Source organism: Piliocolobus tephrosceles, chromosome 19, assembly GCF_002776525.5.
Source record: "Piliocolobus tephrosceles isolate RC106 chromosome 19, ASM277652v3, whole genome shotgun sequence".
Taxonomy (NCBI): domain Eukaryota; kingdom Metazoa; phylum Chordata; class Mammalia; order Primates; family Cercopithecidae; genus Piliocolobus; species Piliocolobus tephrosceles.
The window spans coordinates 63,496,970-63,512,213 of record NC_045452.1 but is presented as its reverse complement, the minus strand read 5'-3'; positions in this window follow the sequence as shown (position 1 = coordinate 63,512,213).

Here is a 15,244-nt window from a genome sequence, read left to right as displayed (position 1 = left end):
CAGATATCTGATCAAACATTATTCGGGGTGTTTATATGAGGATGTCTTTGGATGAAATTAACATTTAAATCAGTAGAAATGAGATAAAGCAGATTATCCTCCACGATGTGGGAGGGCCTCATCTAATCAGTTGAAGGACTGAATAGAACAAAAGGCTGATCCTTACTCAGGTGAGAGCAAATTCTCCTGATAGGCAGCCTTCTCACTGTAATATTGGCTCTTCTTCCCAATTAGCCTCTGCTTTTCTAATTGCTTAGCAGGGTTGTGCAAGGTATTGCACAAAAATGTGCAACTCGGCCGGGCACGGTGGCTCAAGCCTGTAATCCCAGTACTTTGGGAGGCCAAGACGGGCGGATCACGAGGTCAGGAGATCGAGACCATCCTGGCTAACATGGTGAAACCCCGTCTCTACTAAAAATACAAAAACTAGCTGGGCGAGGTGGTGGCTGCCTGTAGTCCCAGCTACTCGGGAGGCTGAGGCAGGAGAATGGCGTAAACCTGGGAGGCGGAGCTTGCAGTGAGCTGAGATCCGGCCACTGCACTCCAGTCCGGGCGACAGAGCAAGACTCCGCCTCAAAAAAAAAAAAAAAAAAAAAAAATGTGCAACTCTTCAGAAGCCTAGGCTTGGAACCATCGTCTTGTCACTCCTGCTCCTGCCACATTTGATTTGCCAAAACATGTTCTGAGGCTAGCCTAGCTTCAGAGGAGAGCAGGTGGACACTACTTCTTGATGGGAAGAAATTTAAAGTCACATTGTGAAGAACTGGGAATGATTTTTGTAATCAGCCTACCGCATTTATCTACCATCTTCATGAATTTTACAAAAATTCCTTTACCAACTCTTTAACATTCTATTTATTCATGAGGTCTACATTACCATAACCATATATGAAATTATGGGTTTAAAGTTAAAACTTTTTTATGTGCATTAGAAGTCATAACTATTAAAAATTGAGGAAAAAAACTTACCCACATACTTAAATAAGGTAGAGTTCAGAAGTTTGTACGAGATTCGGAGATTGATGGAAATTCTCTAGCATGCTGTGAGATAGTAAAAATGATCTCTCTAACAAGTGCTAGAGTCTCTGTTGTGCCCACAGCACTAGAATAAATGCAGGTGAAAAGACTAAGAAGTTAAAACTGTTTTAGGAGAGTTTGCAATGCAGAGGGCGTAACAGAATCATCTTGCCCACTATCACACTAGCCAATCCATAAGGAATGTAAACCCTATCTCTATCATACAAAGAATAAGTAAAGTGGTATTTGGAAAAGGAGGTGATCAAATGGAAAGGAGGGATAGAAGAAGGAATCATGGACTGAACTGGCTTCAAGCTAGACCTTCAAACGTGGGTAGGAGAAGAATAGATAACCTTAAGGTAGGGAGGCTTTTTCAATTGGAAAGAAGCCCTGGCTAGAGGCCCAAAGACAATAACTATAAAACCACAGTTAGAAGTCAGTAAAATTAGATACATAATGTTAAGACCAACATTATTCACATTACGGTATGTAAATGACATTATGTAATACTTAGTTTTGGTCATCAATATGATGGTCATTGTGCATATGCGAAATTAAGAGAGACAGGAAATATATAAAGAGTTGAGAAATGGGGATGAATTCTACTTCTGGTAAGGTAGGGCTGCATACTTTGAACCAATATTCCTACTAAAGAGAAGGTGATAAAAAGGACATTTCATCAAAGTCATTAGCCTAATGACACTAAAAAGCTCAGAAAAATGGTGAAAAATTATCAGGTGAAGATCCAAAAGAAGACTAAAGTCCAGAAAAGTGAATCCAGCTGAGAGGGTAATTTTTCCCTTGGGGACGGTAGCTGCTGAGGACCTGGCCAGCACTTTTGACGGCTTCCCAGGGATAAAGACGGTGGAATCTAGGCCCACGTTTTAAGCTTGGGGCCCTAAAGACTACGTTCTGAATCAACCTCAAGTACCACTGCCCTCACATAGAATACAGCCCAGCTTCAAAGCAGCTCAATCTCTGAAATTGAGTTAAGGTGTTCTAAGACTACTAGCAATTTAGAAATTTTGTTTTTCAGCCTATTTCGTGTTCCTTTCAGCTAAGTTTTCCTTCTACTGAACACAGGTGGAATCTCAATGAGAAAAGATATTCATGAGACTATTAAGTAAATATAAAATGATGTACCATGCATGCTGCAAAAGGGAATTTTGTTTATGATGCTAAGGAATTTAGAGGAAAACATTGCAGCTTTGTTTATTTTAAAAAATAATAAAAGTTAAAGTTAAACTTTTTTATTGGTGGCCAAACAAGGATCATTCATATATTTGGCTGTCTTTTGACATCTCCTTTACTTGCAAATCCATTTAGAAGGCTTTTCTAATGTGCCATGTGTGGAAATTGGTTGCAAGATTTAGAACAAAAATAATTCTGAGTGACATGTGAATTATCAAGTCGTAGCTGAAAGAACTAAATCCAGTTTCTGAAGAAATAATACAGTTAGCCATGTACCACTGGCTCTGATGGAGTTTGATTTTTGTGGGATATGGATGTTTTCAGTTTTTGATACATAGTCTCAAGATATAACTAAAAGTAGGCTTTGGTGCTATTTTTGGAGGTGTATAATCTGCTACTCAACTGTAAGTGTTTTGGTACATCTTCCTGTTTAATTCATTTCTCTGAGTCCCAATATGTCAGAACAAGATGTCCTCCTTCTTTCATTTTGGGGGACACAATTTTTATTTCTGTAATTTTAATTATCACTTGTCTACTCTGTTCTTTACAGTATTTTTACATGTGGGCCACTTTGTTAAGTGACTAAGCAAAGCCTGAGCCACCAGATGCTGACTTGCAGGAAAAAAAAAAAAATGAACTTAATATACTCCAGTAAATCCAGTCGTAAAATTTGCCATGGCCAAGTCTTTTTTTTTTTTTTTTTTTTTTTGAGACAGAGTCTCGCTCTGTCACTCAAACTGGAGTGCAGTGGCCAGATCTCAGCTCACTGCAAGCTCCGACTTTCAGGTTCACGCCATTCTCCTGCCTCAGCCTCCCAAGTAGCTGGGACTACAGGTGCCCACCACCTCGCCCGGCTAGTTTTTTGTATTTTTTAGTAGAGACGGGGTTTCACCGTGTTAGCCAGGATAGTCTCGATCTCCTGACCTTGTGATCCGCCCATGTCGGCCTCCCAAAGTGCTGAGATTACAGGCTTGAGCCACCGCACCAGGCTTACCATGGCCATGTCTTATAGTACAGCATATTAAACAGGAATCTGTGTCTAAGATATTCAAAATTATTTTAAATTTTTAGTAAAATCAGCAGAGAATAACCATGAAATTAAAAAAATGGAAGCAATTATAACCACATCATAAACAAAATGTTCTCTTCCTCCAAACCTTTCGTGGTAATTAATTTTATGTATCATCTTAGCTAGATTATGGTGCCCAGTTGTTTGGTAAATCCCTAGTCTGCATGTTGCTGAAAAGTATTTTTTAGATGTGATTAACATCTACAATTGGCTGACTTTAAGTAAAACAGATTACACTCCATAATATGAGTGGGCCTCATCCAACCAGTTGAAGGCCTTGAGAGTAGAGACAGGTTTCCCTAAGTAGAAGAATTCTGTCTCCAGACTGCCACATGGATATTCTGCCTGAATTTCCACCCTTCAGACTCAAGAATGCAATATCAACTCTTCTCTGAAATCTGAGACCAGTTTTTCCACCTGCCCCATGAATTTCAGGCTTGCCAGTCTCAATAATTGAGTCAATTCTTTAAAATAGGTCTCTCTCTCTCTTTCTCTTTCTCTTTCTCTCCCTCTTTCTCTCTTTCTCTTTCTCTTTCTCTCCCTCTTTCTCTCTTTCTCTCTCTCTCTCTCTCTCTCGTGTGTGTGTGTGTGTGTGTGTGTGTGTGTGTGTACATTTCCCTGGAGAACCCTAATTCTTACACCTTCCAGGGAAGGAATAAGTTTCCAATGGTTATTTGTAACATTCCATGTAAATATCTCAATCCATCTAACATACATTTTAGAGTGGCATTTTAATATTGTCTTTGCATTTTGTTTAAAACCAAATGGATAGTAGCCACTTACAACCCATTTATTATGTATAGCTGTTTTAATACTTTCCAGGAGGTTATATTCTTTTGACCCTCTGAGGTTTCTTCCCATAGTTTCACCCTACTTTTGCTTTCATTCTAATCCTTAAAGAGCATAAAAGCTTATTCTTTTCCTCCCTGAGTAAATAAAAGCAATATAGTTATGTCATCTGGTGGCCCTTTGTGGATTTTAGGCCAATTTCTTCTTTCCTTTCATGAAAACAACTATTGGCACAAAACTATTTAAACAACTGTTATTTAAATCTACGGGAAAAAATACTGCTGATTTTTATAAAACAGTTGCCAGAGAATTATGATTAAGGGCAATTTACGAAAGGCATGAGTGTTAGGGCCATTGCTCAGGGCAACAACTAGTTGGGAGGAAACAAAACTAATTTGTTACAGAAGAAGAGTTAGTAATGGAGAAGTCTAGAAGACAAGTGTTCAATGAGTATATGAAGACTAGTGAGTTAGTCATGGAGAAGTCTAGAAGACAAGTGTTCAATGAGTATATGAGGACTAATTTTGACATTTTCATTCTCAGCTCTCTCTTCTTGCAAGTAGGAGAAAAGACTTCAGTGTCAGACAATCAAATGGAAGAATTCTAAAAGGTACATTTAAGAATTTCTTAATCTTTTCTCATAATCTAATCAGACTGACTATATCACAAATAGTTGTCATGGAAAAGAAAAGAAGTGTAGGCAGCTAAGGGAAGGAGATAAAAGAAACAAAAAAAGAATAGTTGATAAAATATCCAAAATTGCACCGTACATTAAACTTATAATTTTTCAAATGTCTTTCTTTATATAGTCACTTGGAGATGATGATTAACTGTATTAGTTTCTTCAAAACACACTTGGGAACGTTTTAACGAAGTTATATAAGTACCAGTGTTCACAGTATGGCAGGAGAATTTTATCTTAGCAACTGGTATTAGTGATCTAAAAATGTTTCACCCTTGTATGAGCACCCTAAAATCTGTTCTTACACACGCCCTCCAGATTTTTCCCAATATAAATTGGCAAGTCTTTGATTCTTTTTATGTATATGACAGCAACCAAACTTGCAAGTTTTTAATTTGTAGTTTATCCCCTTTGCTATACAGACACCTAACTCTAGTGACAGGTGTGGACAAAGTAGGGATAAGGAGAGACGTGTGGGTAATGGACTGTTTCTTTAAGGAAATCACTATGGTGAGATGGTAACAAAATAATCCTCAAGCAATGGAGAAAGAACTCTCAGACAAGAGAAAGAAATCTGCTTTTGTGGGTAGGAGATGCTTCGTGGAAGGTGGGCGAAAACTACCTCTAGATCTGATTTCCGGTTCTTGAATTTAGATATTTGGGTTTATAATTCCCTTTCTTTACACCATCTAATTCTACTAGAAAGAGCCATGCCACCATACAGGTCTTCCATTTTTGCTACCATACTTTGGTGGTGACAATGCTGACTCTTTGTCATGGATTGCTGAATTCCAAAAACAAAATATTAGGGAACTTCAACTGGATGCATTCAGACCAGATAACCAATCCCATTTTCTCTGTATTTTCCCAGGAATATTTTGTGTCTATCTGCTTTGCTTTCTGTATCACTTAAGATGTTGTTTTGCAATAAGTAACACAAACATACTGTGGATAGCTTCAATACATATACTTTAAGGATATCAAAGCTCACTATATTAATAGAAGGCTTGTCTGAAGCGGCATTTCTTAGCATCTCATCTGCCCCAGATGTGGGCACTGCTGTTGAGAATGAATTGCTATCATTCTTGTATGCATCACGAAGTAAAGATTCCAAACCATGTATGGAAAATCCAGTTGAGAGAATTAAATCATCGTAACTGCTTGGCCGTCAGGCTATTCCTTATTCTCTTTGCCCTTTGCAGTGGGAAATAAGATACTGCCTTCCAAAAGGAATTATCTACAGTGGGAAATTACCTGCAAATAGGACACCATGCCAGCTCAAAATACAAGTGGGTACTGAAGTTCCTTATCCTTAGACGTTGTTATCCTTATACTCAGCATAATCTTCACCATTGACTAAAATGCCCTCTAATGTAGATAACTTGTATTTGCCTCTTAGAAAACTCTGAACTGCTTCCACCCTGGACATGTCTTGGCTTCTTTTTTCCCCCTAGAAAGGATCAAAAGCAAGCTTTTTTTTTTTTTTTTTTTTTTTCATTGTAATCGTTCAGTCATCGTCAGCCTATTAACTTGTGTTGATTTGCAAGGCGGCAGCAAAATGACTGTCACGATAAAAAAAGCCAAGTCTCCTTTGATTGTAGAATCATCAATAATATTTATTCATTTGTCTCTGGCATGAGACAATTACTTTTCTACTACAGAAAGGCCATTTTAATTGAACTTGTATTTCCTGCTTCCCAGGCATTTTGAGTAGGAGGAGGGCAGACTGCCTCACCATCTAATGCAATTGTTTTGCATCATCTTAATTTGAGTGGAGCCTGACATTCCAGAATTCCTGATTGCATGCCGAGCTGTGGGGTGTGGCAAACAGCTCAGTTGTTTTAATTCCAGAAACTGAGTGATGACATTTTGCTAAGCTTCTTTCATATACGCCCTCATGAAGGGTGGGAAAATTTTGAACTCTGGGCTTCAGTTTATGTGTTATGTTTAGTAAATGTGTAAGTAACTAAAGCACCTTTGTTTACTATGGTTTTGACATTTTGAGAATGAAGTTTTCTCACCACAAGATAGAATACCAAGTGAATCTTGTTCTTCACGTGTCCCTGATAAAGATGAAGAAACATATGATTGAGAAGTTAAGTGATAATACAAAAGATGATAAAAACCAAATGAATAGTATAGCCAGAAAAGGGAATAAGAAAGAACTTTTGTGGCGGTCATGGCAATGGGAATGGTGAGCTATCCTTTTCCCCCAAGTTCTGCATCACAGAGAACAGGTTTAATTTGTTCTATGTTCAGATACAAATGAACCAAAAAATTCTTTTAATTTGTACTACTACTAGGTAAATATTTTTGCCTCCATTCCCCTAGGAGAAGATAGTAATGCATAAACTTACTCCACTACTATCCCAAATAACTGTTCAAACCCAAAGTAAAGACTTGGACCCCAAGCCTGAATCTGGTACATGTGATCCCTAGGTTGGCAGCCTTAAATATGTATAACTTTGCACTGAACCCAAGGTTAGATCTTGCGGGGGAAATCTTTGAGTTGCTACGTCCAAGGGAAAATGTCTAGGAATGTGACATGAGGCATCATGTCTTTTTGCCCAGGCCCTGAGAGGACCCGCATGTGTTTTCAGACCAACTTCCATCTGGAACTTAATATCCCTATAAAATGGATGATTGTAGGGCACTGCCTGTGGCTTAGGCAGAATTGTAGCGTTAAACAAGCAGAGAAAGAAATAATCTTTTTAATAAAATGGTGCTATAGGATTTCCCAGTTTAAACTCCAGTTACTCTTCCTACATCCCTCCTGAATTGGTTTTACAAGTTTAAAAGAACAGACAATGAAGTCCTGTTGGACTGGTTCACACCAATCCACAGCACCTGACAGGTCCTGACACTAACATTGGAGTATTCCCCAGTGTCACACACTATCTACACATATTCTGGGTATATGAGTATGGAAAGGAAGAGACTTTTCCAAAATATTTTACAAACCCTGAATTCCTCTCATGGGGTTAGAAACTCCTTTCTTAAATAACAACTTCATAAAAAAAACTTCTGGAATCCTACAATATAGTATCATCTCTAAATTTTTTCTGTCAAATCCACAGTACAATAAAGATTTTCCTTTATTTCTATTTATTAATTTATCAATAAAATGTATAAGTAAAATTTATAAATAAAATACAATTTATTTATTCATAAATAAAATAAAATTTATAAATAAGATATATTTATTCATAAATAAAATAAAATGTATAAATAAAATTTGTTTATTCATAAATAAAATAAAAGAGTAGATGGGACTACAGGTGCATGCCACCATAATTTTTTTTTTTTTTTTTTTTTTTTTTTTGTATATTTTGGTAGAGATGAGGTTTCACCTAGCTGGTCAGGCTGGTTTTGAACTTTTGACCTCAAGTGATCTGCCTGCCTCTGCCTCCCAAAGTACTGGGATTACAAGTGTGAGCCATGACTCCTGGCAAGACTTGCCTTTAAACATAAAATGCCATGGAGTAACAAAGTGAAGGAAACAGAATTCCCAGAATTTTTGGCACTATTCTTTGATAGCAATAGCATTAGTAAGACGAGAAACCTACACTGCATTTTCTTTGTCCCTGATTGCCATGGAGTGGGTCATCCAGGGGAGGAGGTAGTGTGGTCTTTTGGAAGAATATGAAAAGGGGAGTTAGAAAAAAGAATGAAGGGGGTATGGTTTGTGATATGATCTTGCCCTTCTCAAGTAATTAGAAATTTGAAGGTGCTTGGGCGTATCAAATGATACTAAATTGTACACGTATTTCTAATTCCTTACTCCTAAGATATTGCTTAATAAAATTCATTAAAAAAAAAAAAAACTCTCATCTGAGGTGTCTAGTTTTTGATTCAATACCAGGTAAGGAGCTTAGAGGTTGCCACTCCATTCTAACAAGTAAAAAGTTAAACAGACTGAAAATATCAACAACTCTTGTCAGGTCTGTAAGCAAAGTGAGGTCACAGAGCAAATCGCTGCTCCTAAAATTGGAGAGATGGACAAGTGACTATAGAGAAGCACAGCTTACCAGAGCAAAAATCTCCCTGGAAACCAGTAGGAAAACCTGAACTGTAATTTATGGATTGCTGAAGGTTCAGTATGGACAAACATGATAGATAAAATCTCTAGGGCAACCAAATCATTGTAGGGTCCCCACAATTTTGTGAGTTTTGCCTCCTGGAGTCCTAACAGGTTCTCTCAGTGAATAGTGAGGAAAAATCTCATTCTTCAAGCATGGGGAGGGAAAAAGGTACCACCTTGAAATACACCAGAGCATTCTATTCTACTGAACAAGGTTGCCCTTGGGAGAAGCTATTTAACCAGAGCCCAACTTAATGTGGTTTTCTCAGAGCCTGCATGACCTGGTAGAAGAAAAATACCGAATCCCAGTCCCCTCTAGCTTCCACATGGGGAAAGAGAAACCCAACGCCAGCCCAGTCCAGCCATCGTGCCTCATGAGAAAGGGAAGGGGACTGAAAAGCCCTTGTGAAGTTCACAGTCCAGGTAAAAGCTCAATAAACACTGACACCTATTCATGAGACTATAGGACACTTCTCCTCCCTTCACATCTTTCCACAAGATTACTAAAGTCCTCTTCACAGTAGTTTCTTTAACTCTATCCATCGTGTCTAGCTATCAAGAAAAAATTACAAGCTGTCCTAAAAGGGAAAAAGCAGAATTTGAAGAGACAGAGACAGTATTAGAACCAGACTCAGATATGGCCAGGATGTTAGAATTATCAGACCAGTAAGTTTAAACAACAATAAATAATATGCTAAGGGATCTAATGGATAAAGTAAATAGTACGCAGGGACACACAGATGATGTAATCAGAGAGATGGAAATCCTAAAAAAGGGCCAAAAAGAAATATTAATGATAAATCATATTACAACAGAATTGAAGAATGTATTTCATGGGCTTATTAGTAGACTAAAAATGGTCATAGAGAAATCTTTGAGCTTGTGGATATCTCAATAGAAACCTCCAAAACTGAAAATCAAAGAAAAGAAAAACTGACAGGAACAGAACAGAATATCCAAGGGCTAGGAAAACTACAAAAGGTATAACATGTGTGTAATGCAAATACCAGAAGAAGAAGAAAGAGAGAAAGGGACAGAATAAGTATTTGAAACAATAATGACTGAAAAATTTCCCCAAATTAATATCAGACACTAAACCACCAATCCAGCAAACTCTGAGAACACTAAGCAAGATAAATACACCTCCCCCCACAGGCAAAAAAAAATGCACTTAGGTATATCATTTTAAAACTATAGAAAAATCAAAGATAAAGAAAAAAATCCCAGAAGAAGCCAAAAGAAAAGAAAACCTTACCCACAGAGAAGGAAAGATAAGAATTACATCCACCTTCTCCTCAGAAACCTTGCAGGAAAAAAGAGAGCGGAGTGAAATATTTAACATGTTCAAGGGAAGAAAAAGCAACCAAACTAGAACTTTGTGAAATTATCTTCAAAAGTGAAGGAGAAATAAAATCTTTCTCAGATAAACAAAAATTGAAGGAGTGTGTTTCCAATAGGCGTATATTGCAAGAAATGTTAAGGAGCTTTTAGCAAAAAGAAAAAAAATACATAGGTCAGAAACTCAGATCTACATAAAGGAAAAGCATAGGAAAATAAATAAATGAAAGTAAAATTAAATTTTTTAATTTTTTCATTCTTAATTCTTAATATCCTTAATATCTTAAGGATAACAGTCTTTAAGATAAGAGTAACAACAATATGTATGTGTGTATATATGTGCTTATTTATGCTTATGTATAAATTAAATGAAATACAGCAATCAGACAAAGGATGGGAGGAAAGAATTAAGATTATTTTGTTATTATAAGGTGTATACATACTACCCAAAATAAATGATATAGTCTTATTTAAAGTAGATTTGAATTAGTTATAAATGCATATGGCAAACTTCAGGGAAACTACCTTTAAAAAAGTGTAACTGATGATCTAGGAAAGGAGAAAAATTAAAATCATATAAAATGCACAATTAAAATGATACAAGACAGAAAAACAGTGTGCTGTAGATTGAATGTTTGTCCCCCTCCAAAACTTATTTAGAGATTTAATTGCTAATGTGATGGTATTAGGACGCGAGAGCTTTTAGAGGTGGTTATGCCATGTGGGTGCCATTCTAATGGGTGGGTTTAATGTCTTAATCAAAGGGTTTTCAGAAATGGGCTTTCTCTGAACTCTTCTGCTTTTCTGCTGTGTAAAGAACAATGTTCTTCCCCTCTGGGGAATTCAGCATTCAAGGTGTCATTTTGGGAACAGAAACCAGGTCTTCAGCAGATACTAAAGTTGCTGATGCCTTGATATTAGACAATATCAGCCTCTGTAATTGCAAGCCAATAGATTCCTATTCATTATTAATTACCCAGGCTGTGATATCCTGTTATAGCAGCACCAAGAGATCAAGAAACACTGGAAGACAAAAATAGGAACAAGCAGTAAAAGCAATAAATTAAAAACAATAACCAATACAATAGATACTAATCCAATTACATTAATAATCACTTTAAACATCAACGGTCTAAATGCACCAATTAGAGAACAAAGATGGTAAGAGTAAATCAGAAAGCAGGACCCAGCTAGACATTGTCTATAAGAAACACACTTTAGTTATAAAGACACATGCAGATTAAAAGTAAATGGATGGAGACAGATAAACCATGCTAACACTGATGAAAAGAAGGTGGTGTCACTATTAATTTCAGACAGAGCAGACTTCAGAGCAAGGAAAGTTATCAGAGATTAAGAAGGGCATTACACAATGATAAAGGGGTCATTTATCCAGGAAGATATAATAATCCTGAACGTGCGTTTGCCTATAACACGGTGTCAAAATATGACACAATGGGAGATTTTGGCATGTATTTCAAAACTCCTTGATCAGAAAAGGGACAGACCCAGCAGTCGAAAATCAATAAGAACATAAATTCAACAATGCCATCAAGTAACTGAATATAATTGACATTTATAGACTACTTTATTCAACAACAGTAGATTACATACTCTTCTTAAGCGCACATGAAACCACAAGAGACCACAATTTGGGCCATAAAACACACCTCAACAAATTAACAAAAAATAGAAATTATACGATTTCCGTTCTCACACCACAGTGAAATTAAACTACAAATTAATAGCAAAAAGGTAGCTGAAAAATCTGAAAATATGTGGAGATTAAACAACATACTTTTAAATTACTCGTAAGTCAAAAAAGAAATATCCACAAAAAATTTAAATATTTTGAACTAAACAAAAATGAAAACACAACTTAAAATTTGTGTGATACAGTAAAGCAGTGCTTAGAGGTAAACTTACAGCATTGAATGCACATCTTACAAAAGAAGAAAGATTTAAAACCAATTATCTAAACTTTAACCCAGGAAACTGGGAAAAGAGCAAATTAATTTCAAGGTTAGCATGAGAAAAGAAATAATAAAAGTTAAAGCAGAAATCAATGAAACTGAAAATAGAAATTCCATTTTCTAAAATCAACAAAACCAAAAGCTGGTTCTTTGTAACGATCAATAAAATTGATAAGCCTCTATCTAGGCCAAGTTACTAAAAATGAGAGAGGACACAAGTTATAAATACCAGAAATGAAAGAGAGGGCATTACTATGAATCCCACGAACATTAAAATGATAATAAAGAAATACTGTGAATGACTTTATGCCCACAAATTTGATATTCTAGAGGAAATAAACAAATTCATTGAAAGACACAATCTGTCAGAACTTACAAAGAAGAAATAAAAATGCTAAATTAGCCTATATCTATTTAAAAAAATTAAATCCCCAAACAGAAAGCACCAGACTATGGTTTCACTGGTAAATTCTATCAAACATTTAAAGGAAGAAATTATACCAATTTTCTACAATCTCTTTCTGAAGATAAAAACAGAGGGAATAATTCCTAACTCATCTGTGAAGCCAGCATTTCCCCAATAGTAAAACCAGACAAAGACAATAGAAGAAAAGAAAACTACAGACTGATATCTCTTATGAATGTAAATGCAGAAATCCTCAACAAAATATTAGCAAATTGAAGCCAGCAATATATAGAACAATTATACACCATGACCAGTGAGATTTATCCTAGGTATGCGAGGCTGTAAGCTCAACATTCAAAAATTAATTAATGTTTTCATCATACTAATAGGCTAAAGATAACAAATCACATAAGCATATAAATATATGCAGATAAAGCATTTAACAAAATCCAACAGTTATTCATGTTAAAAACTCTCAGTAAACTAGAAATAGAGGGAAACTTCCTCACTTGATAAATAGTATCTATTAAAATTATTATTCTGAATGGTAAGATATGAAAACCCTTCCTACTAAGATGAGGAACAAGGCAAGAGTGTCCCTCCTCACCAATCCTTTTCAACATTGTACTAGAAGTCTTAGTGCAATAAGACAAGAAAAGGAAATAAAAGGAATATTGATAGTAAAAGAATAAATAAAGATATCTTTATTTATGGATGACATGATTGTCTATGTAGAAAGTCGAAGAGAGTTTGACCAAAAACTCTTGAAACTAATAAGCTATTAATATCATAGCAAGGTTGCAAGATAAAACGTTAATATACAAAAAGTCAATTGCTTTCCTGTATTTCCTGCTTTCCTTTCCTGTATTTCCTGTAAGCAAATGAATTTGACATTAAAAATGCAATACCATTTACATTAGCACCTAAAAAACAAAATACATAAGAATAAACCTAACAAAATATATGTAAGATCTATATTAGGAAAACTACAAAACTCTGATGAAAGAAATCAAACAACTAAATAAATACAAATTGCATGTTAATGAATAGGAAGACAATATTGTGAAGATGTCAACTGTTTCCAGCTTGGTGTATATATTCAATGCAATCTCTATCAAATTCCATCAGTTATTTTGTAGATAACACTAAACTGATTCTAAAATTTATATGGAGGGGCAAAAGATCAAAATAGTTAACTCAATATTGAAGGAGAAGAACAAAGTCAGAGGACAGACATTACTTGATTTAAGATGCATTACAAAGCTATGGTAATCAAGACAGTATGGCAATAATAAACAAAAAGATCAATGGAACAGAATAGAATACCCTGAAATCGACTCACATAAATATATTAGTCAATTAATCTTTGACAAAAGAGCAAAAGCAGTTCAATAGAGAATTGATAATGTTTTCAACAAATAGTGCAGAAATAATTGCACAGCCACATGTAAAAAAATTAATCTACAACAAACCTTACAGCCTTCACAAAAAATGACCAAAACGGATCACAGACCTAAATGTAAAACACAAAACTATAAAACTCTTGGAAGATAACAACAGAAAATCTAGAATAAGCTTATCCAACCACAGACCGCATGTGGCCCAGGATTACTTTGAATGGGGGCCAATCCAAATTTGTAAACTTTCTTAAAACATTATGAGATTTCTATTTGGGATTCTTTTTAGCTCATCAGCTATTGTTAGTGTTAGTGTATTTTTTGTGGTCCAAGACAATTATTCTTCTTCCAATGTGGCCAGGGAAGCCGAAAGATTAGATATACCAATCTAGAAAACCTTGGGTTATTCTAGATTTTTTCAATATGCGACTTTTTCAATATGACATCAAAAGCTGGACTTCACTAAAATTGAAAATTTGAACCCTGTAAAAAACAGTGCCAAAAGAATGAAAAAGCAAGCCACAGACTGGGAGAAGATATTTGCAAAAGACATACCTGATAAAGTACTGTTATCCAAAATACACAAAAAAACTCACAAATAAGAAAATGAACAACATGATTTTAAAATGGTCCAGAAACCTTAACAGATATCTCACCAAAGAAGATATACAGATGGCAAATAAGTATACAAAAAGATACTTCACATCATATGTCATGAGAGAAATGCAAATTAAAGCAACAATGAGATACCACTACACACAAATTAGAATGGCCAAAATCCAGACAACTGACAATATTAAATGCTGCCAAGGATGAGGAGCAACAGGAACTCTCATTCCTTGCTGGTGGGAATGCAAAACTCTACAGCCACTTTGGAAGACGGTTTGGCAGTTCTTACAAAACTAAATATACGCTTACCATATGATCTAGCAGCTGTGTCCCTTGATATTTATCCAAAAGAGTTCATGATGGTAAATTTTAGGTGTCAAGTTGACTGAAATAAAGGATGTCCAAATAGCTGGTATGGTATTATTTCTGGGTTTGTTGGCGAGGGTGTCTCTCAAAGAAACTGACATTCGAATCAGTGACCTGAGTAAGAAAGATCCGCCCTCACCTAATGTGGGCAGACACCATCCAATCAACTAAGGGCCTAGATAGAAGAAAAAGCAAAGGAAAGGTGACTTCTCTCTCTTTCCTGAAACAGACGCACACTTCTTCTCCTGCCCTGGGTCATCAAAACTCCAGCTTCTCCAGCCTTTCCCATCTGAGACTTGCACCAGTGGCCCATCAGTTTCCAAAGC